The sequence below is a fragment of the Jaculus jaculus genome, chromosome X, assembly GCF_020740685.1.
Source record: "Jaculus jaculus isolate mJacJac1 chromosome X, mJacJac1.mat.Y.cur, whole genome shotgun sequence".
In the NCBI taxonomy this organism is placed as follows: Eukaryota; Metazoa; Chordata; class Mammalia; order Rodentia; family Dipodidae; genus Jaculus; species Jaculus jaculus.
In genome coordinates this window covers 108,651,779-108,659,264 of record NC_059125.1, presented here as the reverse complement: position 1 = coordinate 108,659,264, position 7,486 = coordinate 108,651,779, and the positions used below count along the sequence as shown (strand labels likewise).

Sequence of the window (7,486 nt, the reverse complement as noted above, 5' to 3'; positions counted from 1 at the left end):
GTCCATAAAGTTCTTTAGGATTCCCCTGATCCACCTCTTATCTAGCCATAGGAGCACTGGGGTTCCAGACATGGTCTACCACTTCTGGCTTTCTGTGGGTTCTGGGGACCAGAACTCAGATCCTCTTTTTTTTTTTTTAATTTTATTTATTTATTTGAGAGCGACAGACACAGAGAGAAAGACAGATAGAGGGAGAGAGAGAGAATGGGCGCGCCAGGGCTTCCAGCCTCTGCAAACGAACTCCAGACGCGTGCGCCCCCTTGTGCATCTGGCTAACTTGGGACCTGGGGAACCGAGCCTGGAACCGGGGTCCTTAGGCTTCATAGGCAAGCGCTTAACCGCTAAGCCATCTCTCCAGCCCCAGAACTCAGATCCTCTTGCCTGACTAGCAAGCACTTTACTCATTGAGTCACCTCCCCAGCCCTCATCCACCTCTTTTTATGACAAGGTCTCTCCTTGCCCGAAGCTCACCAATTAAGCTAGATTAGCTTGTCAGTGAGCCTCAGGGATCCTCCTAGCTCTACTTCCCTAAGACTGAGGTTTCAGGCACATGTCATCCTGCCTAACCCGAAAAGGGGGTGTTTTAAAGTATTCAGAAAAAATTAAGACTAAACTTAAATGCCTATATGTGACCTTTATGCATACGTATGAATAAAACTTTAGGACTACTAAATTTTCATTTTTGTTGTAGCACTCAGAATGGAACCCCAGACCTCCCGCATGCTAAATAAGAACTCTAGCCCTGAACTATATCCCAAGCCCAACATTTTCCAACTTCAAAATCATTAACTGTATTTGGTACTGCATGGCTGGATTTAAATAATATACTTTTTCTTCTATTTCCTAAGTTATCTTCAATTACACTGTACTAGTACAAGATCTCATTATCAGAATTTCCACTCCCCCAATTGAAGCACGAAAGATAGCTTGGGAGCCTTCTGCCTTACCACCAGAGAGTAAAGTCAGATCCCAAAACAAAACAAAACAAAGCACACGGTACTCTGCTTTATTTATTTACTTCAGAAACAAGCATTTAAGTATTTAAGTATCCACTCTTTTAACAACAGGAAAACAAGTCTACCAAGAGACTGGGATGGAGAACACAGAGTCAAAAACCTGGACTTTGATAAAATATTGAACCCTAAACATGAAATGCTCTGCCTTTGTCATGTTTGGACGAGGAAAGCACCCAAACACTAGAAATCAGGCCTACTTCCACGTCCTCGTTTTGCACCTTCCACCCACTGTAGATGCTGAATGTTCCTCATCACCAGGAAAAGCTGGTCGAGGAAGTTGTTAATGGAAAGTCGGAAGAGAATCGGGTCTTCAGCGGTCCACCTACTAAAAGGGGGAGAGAGAGAGAGACACCATCAGAGACAAGACATCGGTACAAGTCCCCAGCAGTTCGCTCTTGCTTACAACTAAGCACCTGAGCCTCCATTTCAGCACCGCCAGAGGGGATTCTGCCTCCCCACCCATGAGACCAGCCCCACTACAGACTCTTGGAGAACTGACACAGACAGGGTACTGTTATCCACTGTGAACTCCTGCTGAACCATCATTTGCTGGCGCCGAGCATTAGAGATCAAAGACCTGCGAGCCGCCTGAGCTTCCAGGGGGGAACGGAAAGGCACCGTAACAGAGCTGGGGAGGGGGGGTAGGGTTAAGGCAGTATCTACTACTTTTTCAAAAATTTTATTGTTTATCCTTATTTATTTATTTGAGAGCAACAGGCAGAGAAAGAGGCAGGCAGAAAGGGAGGGAGGGAGGGAGGGAGGGAGGCAGGGAGGGAGGGAGGGAGGGAGAGAATAGGCGTGCCAGGACTTCCAGCCACTGCAAAGGAACTCCAGACGCATGTGCCCCCTGTGCATCTGGCTAACATGGGTCCTGGGGAATCGACCCTCGAACCGGGGTCCTCAGGCTGCACAGGCAAGCGTTTAACCGCTAAGCCATCTCTCCGGCCCCAATGTCTACAGTTTTCTTCATGCCACTTGCCTCAGCACACCTATAAGGCCTGGCTCAACAACTCGCTCTCCTGCCTATACCAGAGCAGGCCAAGGCGCCGCCTCAATGCGTCCGACTTTGCCCACCGCACTCCTTCAGCCCTCGGCCACGTAGGTGACCCCTGCCCTGTCAGAATGTGAAAGGCACTTGTACCTGACTGCCCACAGAGGCCCTCTCAGCCCCTTGCTAAATACGTAGTAACCGTCTTTGAAACGTGCGCCCAGAACCTTGGCCTGGATGTTCCAGCTACCGCCCCGGCGCCCCCATTCCCCGTCAAGGGTCTCCAAAGAAAGGATACAACTCCAGGAGTCGATTTCGAGGTCGACTTCGGCACGCCCCGGCAGCATCTCCGCCGGGCCCAAAGGCAAGCGGTGGCTGCTCGCCCGGCGGGGGCGGCGGCGGCGGCGGCGGCGGGGGCGGGGGCGGCGGCGGCGGCGCAGCGGCCGCTTCTTCACCAGGGCCCCCTTGCTGGACAGGCCCACCCTCGTCCGCGTTGCCCGCCGCAGCCCCGTTACCAGGATCCTGAGGGCCGCGAGGCTCACGGACGTCGTCGTCGTCGTTGGGGCCTTCGTCCGCTGAAGAACGGCCGGAGCGGCGCTGCTCTTCCGGAGCACGAGGACTATTGCGCCCACTATGCTCTCCTTCTTCTTCTCCTCCTCCCACCGCACCGCCTGCGCCGCCTCGGGGCTCCTGCATGGCTGCTCGCTAGGGCCTTCCTCACCGAGCCTCCCTGAAGCGCGGCCGCGCGAGGGCGCTCTCCAGAGGGAAGGAGGCACCCTCCCCGGGCCCCGCCCCTTTCCCCGACGTGCGCCGCACGTGAGGTCTGGGGCGCCTGCGGAAACACGAGCCCGCGAATATTGGTTCCCACCAAGCTCGCCCACTCCCTGGCCCAGGGACACTAGGATGGACCGCACAGCCAGTGCTCCCTCCCACTGTTGTTCCTTACGGCACTGGGGAAATACACCCCTTCAAGGTGGCTTCTCGCCAAGCGGGCACACTGAATGCCACAGATCCCGTGGGCAACAGAACGCCTAGGCCTGAGGAAGCCCAGTCCGGTGGTGGTTGTAGGTGGTACGACTCTGGCCGTCAGAGCGCCTGCGCAAACAGGCCCCCTCTGTCCTTCACCCCCACCCATCCAGGCCTTGACGTAGGGTTCTGCTAGGCTGGCCACCGCGGTTGTTCCCTCGCACCTGGAACACCCTAGCGTACAGTGTAGCCCCATTTCCCTCACCAGGTGAAGACGCATGCATTAAGGCGAAAACTTAGTTGGTGCTCCTATGGAGGGCAGTGTCTGTGTCTGGCTTTCACCAGCCTTTACCTGAGGGACATAGATACTGAGCGGTGCCACTCAGTTATAGAGACAGTCAGTGTGGCTCCCTGAGAGGAAGGGAGCAGGGCTGAGCCACTATGCAGGCTTCAGACTAAGGTTTTTGAGCTGCGGTAGACAGGGATGAAAGTCAAAACCACCCTGGTGGCCCAGGATGCCTGAGAAAGCCCAGAGACTCGCGACCTCACAACTCATAGGAACCTCACGACCCTGGCCACTATGGAGATGACCTACTCAGCCTGTAGCTTATAGTCAGCAGACCTGACTATATGGTGAACAGGACAGTCTACAAGTTCAGTCATGTAGGTGTGGATGGCCCTGAGCACAGTCAAGGGGCCAGAGAGAAGCTTGTTTCACTGTACTTGATTCAGTCCAATCACAAGCAGTAGGGTTGCTCAGTAAAAAGTGGGAATGATGGAGAACATAGAACGGTCTCTGATGAATACGTCTAGAGAAATGACAGAACACAACACCTAAATAATGATCCAGTGGCCTGCGTGTGTGCAAACTTTGGTGGTCCACAATTGGAGACAGAGATGTGAGGGCAACCTGGGCGAACTCAGACCTCTAAGCGATAGTGTGTCTTGAGGTATGGGCAATGTAAGGTCACATGGCACCATAACCAGACTTCTACCATCATTGTCTCTATGCCCTTTGGGTCCCACATGGAGACAGAGATGGCCTTCACTACAATATCTGAACCCTTCAGAACCAGCTTCTACAAGGTGCAGCTCAGAGATGCCTTGTAGTGTCTGGCACTGTACTGGCTATGTGAGTCAAGAAAGCGACCTGGGTGGGTGGGTAGTGGTCTGTAGTTGGATTTGCCCTCCATCAGATGGTCCTTACAAGAGATCAATATAAACAGTCAGGAAAAGGAATCGTGGAAGAAAACATTGCTGATGTACTTGGCCTGTCACCAATACAGAGAGCCAAGGAAAATACTTGACTTACCATGTTTCTCTTTTTTGTCCTTCACTTTTAGCCAACTGAGTCCTGAAGGCTCTGCACAACTCTAAATCTCCATCTGTCTGGCCTTGTTTGCCAAGTTGGTATAGACCATGCAGTGCTTTCTGCCCCATGTATTATTAGACCCCAGTCAGGCAAAGGGTGCTAAGCCTAACCTAGTGTTTCTTAGTTCATTCATCCTTCCGCAGGGACAGAGTGCATACAGCAGCTGCCACTTTTTCATGCACTGGTCCTTGGTGATTGTTCACACTACTGCTGCCCTGTTACTGAAGGAGAGCTGCTTAAATGTTTGTTACCCCAGAAAATAAATTCAGTATACTCCTGTGCATCTGAGGATAATTTCAGTTTCTGTGTATCTACATTGTCATGATTTTGCCATTGTGTGGAAGGGATGATTCTGGAATTCGGGTATTCAGATGACATCTATGATGGCAAGTCAAGAATTAGAAGAAAGCAATTCTTTCCTTTCCTTCAGCATTAAATTCAGTGGACACTTTGGAGGAGTTTTTTTTTCTTAGTTCCATCCTAATACTTTTATTTGAAGTACATAGCAAGAAAAGAAAATGTATGCTTTCTCAGGTCCATCAATGTTATAGTTCAAATTCTAAATAATTTTCAACTAGCATATGAGCTTGCCTAAATATTCTTCACAAACATGCACTGTAGTGGATAAATATATAATTATAATGTAACTGATGGATGTTTCATGCTTTCATTGTTTTCCACTATAAAAAGTAATGATTCCATGCAATTCTAAAGAAGTCTTTGCATGACTGATTATGTCATCCAACTGAATCATCAAAAATAAAATACTAAATTAGCCATTACATTTTTATTCCTGTCTGAGGTTGTTGATATACAGTGTGACATTGCCATTCAGAAAATGTGTTCTCTCTGCAGAATTCTTTTTTAGAAAGAGTTTTATTAATTTCTTAAAAATTATTTGCAACCAGAGAGATAGAGAGAGAGGCAGAGAGGGAAAATGGGTGCTACAGGGCCTCCACCCACTGCAAATGAACTCCAGATACATGTGCCACTTTGCGCACCTGACTTTATGTGGGTATGTGGTTATTGAACCCAGGTCAGTGGGGTTTGCAGCCAAGTGCCTTAACCATTCATTGAGTCATCTCTCCAGCCCCTAAGATTTTAAAAATACATACATATCTATCTATCTATCTATCTATCTATCTATCTATCTATCTATCTATACACACACACACACACACACACACACATATATATATATATACATATATATATATTAAATACATACATTTATTTACTCATTTATTTATTTGACAGAGAGAGAAAGAAGCAGAGAGAGAGAGAGAGAGAGAGAGAGAGAGAGAGAGAGAGGGAGAGGGAGAGAATTGCCACAACAGGGCCTCTAGCTATTGCCAATGAACTCTAAATGCATGTTGTTTCACTTTGGTTATCTGGCTTTAAGTGGGTACAGGGGAATTGAGCCTGGGTCCTTAGGCTTTGCAGGCAGGTGCCTTAACTATTTAGCCATCTCTCCAGCCCCCCTTTCCCTAAGTTTTATACATTATTTACTTGAGAGCACAGAGAGAGAGAATGGATACACCAGGTCGTCTTGATAGTGCAAACAATCTCTAGAAACACGTGCCACTTTGTGCATCTGGCTTTATGTAGGTACTGGGGAATAGAACCGAGGCAATCAAGCTTTGCAAACACATTCCTTTAACTGATGAGCCATCTCTCCCATCCCATCCCTTCACAATTATGGCACTGGGAACATCCCTCTTACCACTGAGTCTGATTTCCACCTAAAGAACAAAACTTAATCTGCATGGAGACATCAAACAACCAGAAACAATGGAATAGGTGTTTTGAGAATTATGACTGAAATGGTTTCATATTAGTGGAGAAAAGTTTTGGAACAGTTTGTTAGGTGTTTATGAGATGGTGTTAGCTCCCTTTATTCTTTCTTAGTTTTGGCCAACTCTCCTGAATGCTTTTATACTTCAAGTATTTCTTCATGGATCTTAAAGCTACGTGTGTGTGTTTGTGTGTTTGTGTGTGCACGTGCAGATGTATGTGCCCATTGTAAACATGTGTGCAGGCCAAAGGAAGATATCAAGTGTCCTGTACCACTCTTCTACTTTATTCCCTTAACACGGGGTGTCTCACTGAATGAGTCACAGTTTTTCGGAAAACCCCAGTGAGCAACCTGTTTCCAGCCTCCTCATTGCCAAGGTTGCAGGCACATGCATGACCACACCTGAATTTACACATTTTATTTAGCTTCATTTTGTCAATTACATACATATATAGTATACTTTATGATATATACACCCAATACCTCATGTTATCTCCTCCCATTAAACCCCTTCTTTCCTTCTTACCTCCATGACTTTTTTTACTTTTCCTGTTTAAAATATTCTTATTCATTTATTTGAGAGACAGGGTGATAGACACAGCGTATGAATATGGGCATTCCAGGGCTTCCTGCTGCTGCAAATTCCAGATACAAGTACCACTTTCTGCATATGGCTTTACATGCATACTAGGGAAGCAAACTTGGGCTATCAGGCTTTCCAGCAAGTGCCTTTAACAGGTGAGTCACCTTTCAAGAATTAATTTTATTTTTTAAATTTTATTTTCTTAGTGACAATTTGTATACATTTACAGGATATATTTTTTTTAATTTTTATTTATTTATTTATTTGAGAGCGACAGACACAGAGAGAAAGACAGATAGAGGGAGAGAGAGAGAATGGGCACGCCAGGGCTTCCAGCCTCTGCAAACGAACTCCAGACGCGTGCGCCCCCTTGTGCATCTGGCTAACGTGGGACCTGGGGAACCGAGCCTCGAACCGGGGTCCTTAGGCTTCATAGGCAAGCGCTTAACCGCTAAGCCATCTCTCCAGCCCATACAGGATATATTTTGAATACATTCCCTCTTCATTACCTTCTTTTGTCCCCACTCCCAGTCTCCGTTCCTTTGAAACCCTCTTCTTCCCAGCTCATCCCTAGTCTACTTTCATGTCTTATGTGTGTGTGACTGTGTGTTTGTGTCCCATTATGTTCAGTTAGAGTTACCTGCATGCGTGTGGATGGAGAATTATTTACTAGTGAATTTAACTAATGATTACAACCACTGAAAAAATGTCCCTACCATCCATTTAATGCCAATAACTCCTTAGGGAGAGATGGAGGGTGTATGCC

General features: G+C 47.4%; 1 long non-coding RNA gene across 1 annotated transcript; it reads right to left on the bottom strand.

The window, feature by feature from the left end:
* Window positions 1-992: 992 nt before the first annotated feature.
* LOC123456604 lies at window positions 993-2,371 on the bottom strand. The gene is made up of 3 exons (XR_006634587.1): window positions 2,303-2,371; window positions 1,516-1,644; window positions 993-1,341 (listed from the first exon to the last, which is right to left on the bottom strand). It is a non-coding gene; the product is annotated as an uncharacterized LOC123456604 (long non-coding RNA).
* Between the last annotated feature and the right edge of the window lie 5,115 nt (window positions 2,372-7,486).